Source organism: Desmodus rotundus, chromosome 5, assembly GCF_022682495.2.
Source record: "Desmodus rotundus isolate HL8 chromosome 5, HLdesRot8A.1, whole genome shotgun sequence".
NCBI lineage: Eukaryota > Metazoa > Chordata > Mammalia > Chiroptera > Phyllostomidae > Desmodus > Desmodus rotundus.
The window spans coordinates 97,204,161-97,216,393 of NC_071391.1; the positions used below are offsets into that span (position 1 = coordinate 97,204,161).

Below are 12,233 nucleotides of genomic sequence, written 5' to 3' on the forward strand. Positions count from 1 at the left end.
ATTAACAAAACAAAAATGGAACTTACATATTTGCCAATGATACATCTGATAAGGGGTTAATATCTAAAATATGCAAAATACATACATAACTGAACACCAAGAAGACAAAAAATACAATTAAAAAATGGGCAAAAGCCCTGGCTGGTGTAGATCAGTGGATTGAGTACAGGCCTGTGAACCAAAGGGTTGCCAGTTCAATTCCCAGTCTAGGGCACATGCCTGGGTTGTGGGCCAGATCCCCAGTAGAGAGTGTGTGATGGGCAACCACACATTGGTGTTTCTTTCCCTCTCTTTCTCCTTCCCTTCCCCCTCTCTAAAAATAAATAAGTAAAATCTTTAAAAACTAAAAATAAAATGGACAAAGGACCTGAGTATACTTCCCCAAAGAGGATATCCAATGGTTATTAGAAATATGAAAAAACACTCATTGTCACTAATCATCAGAGATATGCAAATTAAAACTCCAATGAGGTACCACCTCACACCTGTCAGAATGGCTACCGTCAATAACTGAACAAACAACAAGTGCTGGTAAGGGTGTGGAAAAAAAGCAACCCTCATGCACTGTTGGTGGGAATGCAGAATGCTGCAGTCGCTATGGAAAACAATATGGAGTTTCCTCAAAAAATTAAAAATGGATCTGCTTTTTGACTCAGCAATCCCACTTCTGGGAACATACTCTAAGAATCGCAGAACACCAATCAAAAAGAATATATTCACCCTTATGTTCATATTTACAATAACCAAGATCTATAAACAATCCAAGGGCACAATAATAGGTGAGTGAATAAGAAAGCTGCAGTACATTTACACAATGGAATACTATGCAACTGTAGAAAAGAAGGAACTCTTACACTTTGTGACAGTATGGATGGACTGAGATATTATTATGCTAAGCAAAATAAACCAGTCAGAGAAAGACAAGTACCATATGATCTCACTTATATGTGGAATCAAGCGAATAAAATATACTGATGAACAAAATGGAAGCGGAGACGTGGACACATGGAACAGACTGACAACTGTCAGAAGAGAGAGTCACTGGGGGACTGGCTGAAACAAGGTGCAGAGGTTAGCTAAAGAACACATATGCATAATACCTGGACACAGACAATAGTGTGATGAAGGCTGGGACAATGGGGAGCCGGGTGGAGGGGGGCAAAGGGGGGAAATAAAGGACATCTGTAATAGTGTTAACAATAGTGTTATCTACAACCCTTATTTTTGTACAAGGAAACAGAAGAAACTTGATAAACTTAACAGTTGTTAATCTAGGAAGGTTGTCATATGGACATCATTTAATTACTTTTTGTGCTTTTTGGAGACATCTTTTAAATCTTCCACATAGAATCCAATGCACAGTGCAGCCCAGGTGCATGAATGCATTCTCAGGAACAGTTTTCTGCTCTTGGGCCAAAAGAATGTTGGCAAGTTGAGAGCAGGTGTCCGTGGAGTTGTTGTGTAAGTGCCAGAGACAACTGATGTGAATGGTCACCATTGTGGGCACTGAAGGTTGTAGGCAAATGACAACCCATGTTGCCATTTTGTAGTATGCATGTAACAAAAAGTTCATGCACTATCTCTTTGTGGCCAAGCAAGGGCACTCATTTGTACACCCAGACTTTATTGCTTACAGTCCCCAGCCCCAGCCTGAAACTATGTGACAGTCCCTTTGCCATTTTCCTGACATAAGGCAATACTTTCTTGATGTGGATGCAATCAGTGTTTAGATTCACTCTTTCAAAATAATTGATTTTCTACATAAAACTAACTCTTAGAAATGGCAGCGTGTAGTGTATTTTCATTTTTCTACCCTTAAATTCTCAATTATATCAAATTTAAAGGAACTAAAATTTTAATTTTTGAATAGAATAAAATACTGAATAAATTTCAGGTAAAAATAAAAACTAATATAAACCATGCAAATACTTCAAAGTTCATCAGTGAAATAAATCATTTGCCATTGATATACCTTTTACTTTAATATAAGTTCTGAATAAATATTTTTGTAATGATAGTGTGATTATGTAACATGGACTTTTTAATCAGCTTTTGTTGTTGATTAATAATTTAAATGCCAAACTACATGAGACTAATTTCATTTAAAAATTTATATTGAGTACCTACTGTGTATCAATCACTGGGCTAGTGGCTAAAATAGGATTAGCCAAGCTGGAAGCATCTACAAAATGATTATTTTTATAAGGCTATGATAAAAAATAATACTAACTCTCTCCTCTATAGTTATATCAGATCTGATTTAAAATATGCTGTTTTAAGATGAATTATACACTGTCAGAATTCATGGTTATGAAAAGGGATTTCCAGATATTTTTAATGACTGGGAATTTGTGTTTAATCTAACGAACCACACTGACTATTGAATTTCTGTTTCTGTGAATATAAAGATTTATTGTCCTTGGAGGTAATTATTGACCTCAACACCTTATCAGTCAATATTTACTTCTCAGCCCAATAAATCTTGATGTAACCTCATCAAAGTCAATATCTGTTTAATAGTATACATGGAAATCTGTAATAGTTTGACTACAAGCTTCAATATCATGCTGCGTAGTGCTCCTCTTCACATCTGAGGGTCATGGAATCATTTTTTCTATTCAACATAAACTGAACAGGACTCCTCTATTTGCTGTGATTTACTTGTTTTCAATCTGACATTAGACTGGAAATATTAATAATCATTCTTTAATTATCTGTTGCATGAATCCTGCATCATCAATCAACTTGTAAGCTCTTGTGAAGCTAAGACTAATTTAATGTTTTTGTGGTTTCACTCTTTGCTCTAGCAGCACAGCTCTTCATCATTGCAAATAAAACAGCTTCTGTGGACTGACAAGTCTTCCAACACACGCACCCCGGGGGTTACTAAGTAAGTCATCCCTTTTCCAGAGTACACATCACAAAATACCTTCCAAACCTAGCAAGGATTCAGTCTCATCAGATGCCAAGACAGAAGAAATGAGTATTTAAGAATGAGCCCATATTGCCCTTGACAGGTGGCTCATTCGGTTGCATTTTTGTCCTGTATACCAAAAGGTTGCAGGCTGACCCCTCATTTGGGTATATAGGAGAGGGAACCAATTGATGTTTCCTCTCCCTTATCAAATGTTTCTCTTTCTCTCTTCTTCTCTCTCTCTTTAAAATCACTAAACATATACTCTGGTTTCTTTTCAGATCGTATAAATCCTTTACCTTTCACTAAACACATATATTTGAACCTCAGATGAGGAGAAAGCAGAAAGAAAGGTGGAGGAAGAAAGAAAGATGGAGGAAGAAAGGAAGGAAGGAAAGAAGGAAGGAAGGAGGGAAGGACAGATGGGGAAAGAAGGAAGGAAAGAGAGAGAGAGAAAAGAAATAAAGAAAAGAAAGAAAAGAAAGAAAAGAACAAAGAAAGAAAGAAAGAAAGAAAGAAAGAAAGAAAGAAAGAAAGAAAGAAAGAAAGAAAGAGAAAGAAAGAAAGAAAGAAAGAAAAAGAGAAAGACAGGGAGGGAGGGAGGAAGAAAGAAAGAAAGAAAAAGAGAAAGACAGGGAGGGAGGGAGGAAGAAAGAAAGAAAGAAAAAGGAAAGAAAGAGAGAGAGAGAGAGAAAGAAAGAGCACATGTTTCTCCCTCAGGAAAATCAGGAAATTAATGCATTTAGGGAGTTCAAGTGCCATGCTGTAAGTTTTGAAAATACACAGGGTGGGCAAAAGTAGGTTTACAGTTGTGAGTACATGAAAGAGTTTATTCTTATATTATTTATTAATTATTGTATTATTTGCTATGCAAACAACTATAAACCTAGTTTTGTCCCACCCCGTATAATTAATTACATGACATTCCAGTTACCCCATAAATATTTGTTGACCAGGACCCTGTAGAGGATAGTACTAAAATCATTTTTGTTGTTTCATGAGCAGGTTCTGAAACATTAAAAAATGCAGTGTAAGGAACAATTTGGCTAAGTCAAAGACTATTTCACATTGATTAATCAATGACATAGACTACCAATTAGGTTAGATCAAAGGGGCTACATTTTCAGTGGTTGCAGACATCCTCAGTAGGGTTTCCACATGTCTTAGAGTTTTAACACCATGGGGCTTCTGATGCCCTGACATGACAAGTTCCACTAGCTTTCACATCCTGGGCTTCATTTCCCTGTTAATATTTATTTGCCTTTGTAAACTTGCCTGCAGTGGCAAAGCAGGCAAAACCAAAGGCATCTTCATTCTTTAGAGTCTTGTACATTGCCCAGCGACATGTAATCCAGGCCTACTGGGGCAGCAAACATCAAAGAAACTTATGTGAACATGATCAATTGCAGGTGCAGTTCCTCCTTCTCCCATTGTGGAAGGACAACCTCTGATATCTAGCAGGATGAATGTCATAGCTGAGGAAAGTGCTTGTCCCTTAGACTATACAGCTTTTATAATGCATGGTTAGAAGGGTGATACAATGAAAGGCCAGGATACCAAAGTAATATGACATGGCAGAACCTTGGCTCCTGACCTACCCTGCCAGCTCAATGGCTGTGGTTAGGAGTAGCAATAATTCTCTTGTGGCATTGGATACAGGGCTTGTATGTGGGAGGGAACAACTGGGGTCTATACCTTGCAATGGACTGGATTGATTGCCATAAGCACTGGACTGAAGACAATTTGCATGGAGATTTGCAAGAGGCCAATATCAACTCTTTTCAGAGATCAGTCTTAAGTAAAATACACTTTACTCCTCTGTTTACAGTGCCAAACCAAAAAATGCTCTGAAGCATAATACCCCACTCTATAGATGACCCTTACTATTTAAACCTCTAAGATGTATGGGGTCACTCACTGATGCAGCCATACAGGACATTAAAATGTGGTTAGAAATGGCTGGTTGACTGCACCTGTCAGAAAAGAGATGTCATCTGTAAGAGTAAGCTGGGGGATACACATTATTTCAGAGAGTGTCCTGAGGCCAGCAACTGTGGCTTTTAGGGAAGCACTGTTTCCAAATCTCCACTGGCTTGGGACTGCTGTCATCTTGAAAAAAAGAAACGCTTTCACACAATTCACTGAACAACCAGCTAGTATATAGTAATGTATCCAAGTTTGTGTCTAGCACAAGTTTTAGCCTAGATATCTCAATTACTTGAGGAAGTCAAGGCTTTGTGGAAAAGTATTCTCTGCAATTCTACTAATCCAAGCCATTTCCTACTCCAGACACCGGGTCCATTGTCTTCAGAATTCTGTCTGACTATCCTAATTTTTTTTCTTTCTTTTTTGAGTTGTGTAGCCTTTATTAGCAACTAAAGTAGAAGTTGTCTGTTGTATGACACAGGTAGTAATTGACTATAACTGGAGAATTATTATATTCTAATATAAATCATTTATAAATTTTATTTATGAAAACTTTCCACCTCTTTTGTTTGTGTAGAATTTGCAAAACTATTCTGAAATCAGAATATATGTGCACAAGTCTGCAAAGAGTGAAAGTTTAGGATATGGTAAATGCTTTACAAATTACTTTCAAAAAACTGTCACAACTGGACCATTGATGCCAACCTTCCTTCCACTGCCCTAAACTATAAAGCATTTTTAATGAGTTGAAATTAAGGAAGGACTATACCTACTAGAAAAGAAGAGAAGAAAGTTCTATTAATTTGAGGTTTCAGAATCCCCCTAAACCAGGACCAGTATCTTGGTAAGGGCTAGGCTGGGACCTCAGAGTATGAGTATGTACAGGTAGCATCCCTGAGAACTCAGAGCATCAGTGGACCATGAGTACCCCAGCTGCATAACTCGCTGAACTGTCTTGCCAGTTTCTACACTGGCTTGACTGGGCATGATCCAAAATGAAAAAGCTCATATTCATTCTATTCTTTTGGAGCTCTCTGATAGCATTTAATAACACTCCAATGGGATGTCTTCCACATAGTATTATGATATTTCTTCAAGTAATTACTAAAAGATACAGAGTCTAATTGTTCTATAATACTCATATCCATTTTATCTAGATGTTCAATGGATCTATAAACTTCCCCCTGGGATTCATCATAGTAACTGTAATGGGGCCTCTGACCCTAACAGAAGAAATCAGAAAAAACCCTAGAGAGATTACTGGGATCCGCTAGATATTTATTGAAGAGTTTTCTGAATTCCCGTTCTTTTGTCTCACTCAGAGGTTCAACCAGTACAGGAATAATAGCAAATTCAGCCTTATGGCTTTCCATGGCTTCAGCTGTATAAGGCAAATGCATTTCAATACTGTGTTCAATTTCATCTGTCTGCAGAGACATGCATTCAAACATTCCTGTCTTTCATAGTTCTCCATAAATCTTTTGGTCAATATGAAGGTCATACAGAGGTGTCCTATATATATCCACACTAGAAAGTGCACATTGAGAGAGGGGCACATGATGAGAAGGCCCAAGGATGAAATTTCTACAGCCTGCCAGCACCTCAATCTAGAACTTCCAGACTTCAGAAGTAATAGATAGAGCCACTTGTTCGTAAGCGTGAGCAGCACAAGACCCACAGTAAGTATATCCTGCATGGGGTGCAATCATTGCTCCAGCAGGGCTTTTTATAGACTGTACTTGTGAAAGCCAACCTTCTAGCTGTATATTCAGCTGCAGTCCTAAGGCTGTGTACCAGCTTCTGGTATGACTGGTTTCCCAGAAGACAACTTGGTTGAACATCTTGGTGCCATGCCGCTCACCACTCTAATGGGTCATACCCACTGAGCATGCCCAGCAGCCACTGCCAGGCCCACCGAGGAATCTCTGCCTATCCTAATTTTTTACTATGGTCAAAGACATCCATAGATGGACATTCAATGCTTCTGTCAGGATTCTGAAGTTTGCCCTGAGGATTCTAGTTTTTCCAAAAGGTGGTCAGTTAACAAGGTCTAGGTATCATTTCTACAGGCTCATGCTTTATCATCTGAATCTTATAAGGACAGAGTGACATTCTGGGGTTATTCTCTTCTCTGCCATCAACATGGTCTGGACCTTCCTTAACACTTATTCAATCTATACTCTGATTGTAACTCTCATATCACAAAGAGGGTCACATATACATCTCATTTTTTCTTAATTCTATAAGTGGTAGTGGCTTAGCCTTTCCCTGACTAGAGTTTTACCCCTCTGGGATGACTCCCCTCAAGATCTTTAATAGCTACCAGAAAATTCTGCTTAGTACTCAAGACTTTATGAGAGTTATTCTCAAGAACAGTCTGTGCCCAGCTGTGCCAATGAATACAACTCTACCTCAAGGAATTTTTATCACGATAGCACTTTGATCTGTAGTCTATTGACTGTCTTGTATATGGTCATATGGCTGCCTGGCCTGGTAGACAGCTCATGGCACTAACTGCCATTCAATCAGGGCAAATAGCCAGGTGGCACCATTCCAGACTTCCCAGAGTAGTGTGAGTTGGGCAAAGTTCATGTAGTAAGACCAGTAGCAGGTAGGTAGGTCACTGTGATGATTAATTTTAATACAGATCCCAGAGATCTATCATGACCAGACTTTGAGCTGTGGTACTTTTAAACTGCAGAGCTCTTTCTATGGTGTGATAGAGGGACTGGAGATCAAGCCTGTTGGTGGATCAGGATTGATTGCTTCAAGGCCTGGGCCATAGTTTCCATAAAAATTTGCAACAAACCAACTCCTTCTTTAGAGACTAGACTACAAGGGGCAATATTTGGACACTTCTCTCATTGGTTCCAAAATATTGCTGGCCCCTTTGGGTGTGACCCCAAATTCTGCTTTGTGTAACAATTTAACTATGAAAATTTCAATGAATACTTTTGATATTTTAGAAAGATAACTTATAAAACAGTCCTTATAAACAATAACATCCTCATATTATTCATTTGTTCCCTAGCTTATTCTTTCATTCAAATGTGTATTGAATAGTAACTTCTATGTCTAATGTGTTGGTCACTTAAAAATATATAGCTTTCAACCTCAAGGGTTTTACCATATAGGTTAAATGAAAAAAACAAATATGCTTGTGTGGCCAGTTAAAACAATAGAATTGATGGTGACTTAAAGCCACAAAAATATGAGATGTTAAAAGGCAGATTTGGCTTAAGCACCTAATGAGGTATCTTTCTGTTCATCACTATCAGTGCTTCAAATACTAACCCCTAGTTTAAGCAACTCAAAGTCTATGACTTTGCTAGCCACAACAGGCCCTATGTAATCTATTCTCTGTTGAGAACTGCGCTGCCTGGTTTCTGAAGCTATAATCCCCTGTGGCTAAGGCTGAGAAAAAGACCTTGGGACCATAAGTCGTTAAAGAGAGAAAGCTTATTTTCCTTGTAGGGGTGCTGCCTCTGCCCACTTTCACTTCACCCTGCTTGGCCCTGGGTATATGACTAGTTAGCCAATGATGGGTAAGATTCCTCAAGGGAGGGACAACCTGAGACAGGCACAGTCATGAAGGGGCCCTCAGGGAAGGTCTTGGGTGGTTATAGAAAAAGGGGGTGGATGGACCCTCACCCCTCAGCTTTGACATAGCCTGAGTCCTCATTCTGTATGCAAGTCTCCTAATCTCTTGGTTGCCGTACTTCCCCTGCTAGGTTAAACCTGAAACAATGCCTTAAACCTGAAACAGTGCAGGAGGTGGGTGCAGCCCTGTGTTGGAAAGGGCATGTTCCCTGGGGCAATCAGGCCTAAGAAAGAATGCATAAAATCCTGTGAAACCTGCTTTTCTAGGAATACCCTCAATTTAAATGATAAGGGTCCAAGCATGAAATGAGTTTGTTCCCCAAAGTTTTATGGCCCTCTGACCCTGACTCAGAATAAGCCCTCAGAGTTCTTTGAAAGTTATCTGTTGTTTCCTCATTACTGCCTGACAATGATTGATGAGCTTTACATATATATATATATATATATATATATATACACGCCCTGTATTCCTATGCAAATTAAACCCAACAAAAGCCCATTGAGGAACAGGCTCCTGGACCTTCTCCTTTGAGATATCAGCTACCTTTCTTCTCCAAGCAGATCATGTCTTGGTAGACTTATTCTCATCGGTGGTGGTGTGGGCAAAGTTCCCCCATAATTCTCCACATACCAAAACCAAGAAAAATCTTTTTAGAGGACAAATCTAATTATGCCAACCACTGCCACCTAACCCTACTCTGATTTAAATATTTCAACACAGAGAAGAAGATGGTGGCAAGATAGGTGGGAATGGAGTTCACTTCTCCCTGCACATGGTTGAAACACCTAGCCATCTTCTGAGGAACAGAGTGAACAGCTATCAGTACCCCAGCATATAAGAAAATTGGAGACCAAAAATTGTAGAGGACATGAAAAAATCAGACAGTAAGGAGAGTGTTTCAGGACAATAAGGTCCCTGGGTACTATGCAGGGATCCAGGGTGGCTGCAGTCCCAGGCCCAGCACCTGCAGGGTATGTTGCAGGGTTCTTGGGAGAGAGTCGAGTCAACGGCTCCCTCCCCTGGCAAACAAGGTTTGAGTAGCACTGGGAGAGACCCGGTTGCTTGAAGTCGCAGAGAGGGGAATAAGGATGAAATGGCAAACACACTGGGGCTGTGAGCAACCACAGAGACTGTGGATGCTGGCTGGGGACAGTTGAGAGTTGGGCCATGATGAACCCTGACCAGGAAAGTCCTGGGTCTAGTTGGAGAGGTGGGCTGTGTGAGAGGCCAGGCCCTTGTATGGAGTGGCAGGCTTAAGAAGAAGGAATTTCTCAAAAAGAAAAAGTGAAACAAGAGACACTCGGCAGCTGTTTGGGGAATTCTACAGCAGCCTCTCTGGCCTCCTCCCCACCCAGACACAAGGCGCTCCAGCAGTGTGGAAGGCCTGTGCTCACACTCATAGCCCTGGGGAGACTGTGCACATGAACCTGTGGGACTGGAGGCTGCTCATACTACCCTACGCACAGGACTAGGATAGAGCACGCCTGACCCCACCATACAGAGGCATCTCGCACCCAACCCCTACACCCCCAGGGAAGTGGCAGAGGAGGCACACACCTGCATTGGCAGCGGCAGCCACAGTGGCATCACTGCCCCACAAGGCTGACTGGCTCTCAGGGAGGAAGGCAGAGATGCACCCGCAGAGAACTTCAGGGCTCAGGGAGTCAGCAAAAACCAGAAGGACTTGACTCAGGGGGCTGAACTGGCTTGAGGGGGTGCTGAGAGCACCTAGCATGTAGGGCAGCAAAGAGCGAGCACCTCGGGGTCAGGAAAACTGGTGGACTTAAGTCCAAACCTGGGTTCAGAGGGGCCTGACAGCAAACTGGGGAACTGGTCTAGATGCTGGCTGAGTGCAGGTCAAGCAGAGAGAAAAGTGAAACCAATTCCCCCTCATCCTGCTGCAGCCAGGAAGACCAGCAGAACAGGCTTCAACCATTAGAAGTCAGCAGGAGGCTTTGTTTAATTTTAAGTAATATTTTTTTTTATCTTTTAACTCCTTCTTCCTCTATTTCCTTCTTTCTTTTTTTTTTTTTCCTTTTTTGGGGACATCCCGGCCCCTGCTCCCTAGTGCAGTGGTTACTGTGGACCTGTGGTGGTGTAAGCAGGTCCTGGGTCTTCCTGCCTCTGCGGTCAAGGGCTTTTCTGGCTTTGAGCGACGTTTTACTGGATTTCCCCATCACTTTCTTTCTACGTTTGCTCCCTTATTTTTCAGGGTCATGTAACTTTTTGGGAGCATAATTTGAAAACTCAATAAATTCTTTTCGATCTCCTATTCTACCTGTTCCTTGTTTTATCTAGGAATATGGGTCATCATTTCTTTCAAATAATGTTTATTTTTATAAGGATAGTTTCCTTTGTAGAATATTTGGGAAATGTTAAGAATATGAGAAAGAAAATAATATTAACACTTTTTTGAATTTTCTTTTGTTTTTCTCTGTGTATTTCTTTTAAATTTGAGGTAACCTAATGCCAATAACTTTATTGGATTTTTCTGTGAATGCAAATGAAGTATATTTCCTCATGTCATTAAAAGCAGGCTTTTAAGTATCATTTTTTGTTTTGTTTTGTTTTGTTTTTGGTTACACACCAGATACTTGATTATATTTAGGAATTTATATATATATGTATCTTTAAATTTTTATTGTTATTAAATTACAGTTGTATACCTTTTCTTCCCATTCCTCCACCCCACCCCAGCCAAACCACCCAGCCCTCCCCCAACTCCTCCCTTCCACTTGATTTTGTCAATGTGTCCTTTATAGTAGTTCCACTAATCCCCTTTCCCCACTGTCCCCTCCCCACTCTCCCCAGGATATTGTTTAATTGTCCTTAACTTCAATGTCTCTGGTTATATTTTGTTTGCTTCTTTTCTTCTGTTGATTATGTTCCAGTTAAAAGTGAGATCATATGGTATTTGTCCCTCATCACCTGTCTTATTTCACTCAGGATAATGCTCTCCAGTTCCATCCATGCTGTTGCAAAGGGTATAAGCTCCTTCTTTCTCTCTGCTGTGTAGATTCCATTGTGTAAAAGTTTAGGATCCACTCATTTGCTGATCATCACTTAGGTTGCTTCCAGAACTTGGCTATTGTAAATTGTGCTGCTGTGAACATTGGGATGCATAGGTTCTTTTGAATTGGTGTTTCATGGGTCTTAAGGTATAATCCCAGCAGTGGAATTATTGGGGCAAAGGGCAGTTCCATTTTTAGTTTTTGGAGGAAATTCCATACTGTTTTCCACAGTGGCCTCACCAGTCCGCATTCCCACCAACAGTGCAATAGGGATCCCTTTTCTCTGCATCCTCTCCAACATTTGTTTGTGGATTTGTTTATGTTGGCCACTCTGACTGGTGTGAGATGGTACCTCATTGTGGTTTTAATTTGCATCTCTCTGATGGCTAGTGATGCTGAGCATATTTTCATATGTCTCTGGGCCCTCTGTGTGTCTTCCTTGGAGAAGTGTCTGTTCAAGTCCTTTGCCCATTTATTAATTGGGTTATTTGTCTTCCTGGAGTGCAGTCCTGTGAGTTCTTTATATATTTTGGAGATCAGGCTTTCGTCTGAGGTATCATAGGCAAATATGTTTTCCCATACTGTTGGTTATCTTTATATTTTAATGCTGTTTTCCTTAGCCATGCAGAAGCTTTTTATATTGATGAGGTCCCATTTGTTTATTCTTTCCTTTAGGTCCCTTGCTTTAGGGGACGTGTCTGTGAGGATGTTGCTGCATGGAATGTCTGACATTTTTCTGCCAATGTTTTCCTCTAGGACTTTTAAGGTGTTACAACTTATA

General features: G+C 40.3%; 1 pseudogene; it reads right to left on the reverse strand.

The window, feature by feature from the left end:
* Positions 1-5,750: 5,750 nt before the first annotated feature.
* LOC112315236 (protein MEMO1-like) lies at positions 5,751-6,681 on the reverse strand (annotated as a pseudogene).
* Between the last annotated feature and the right edge of the window lie 5,552 nt (positions 6,682-12,233).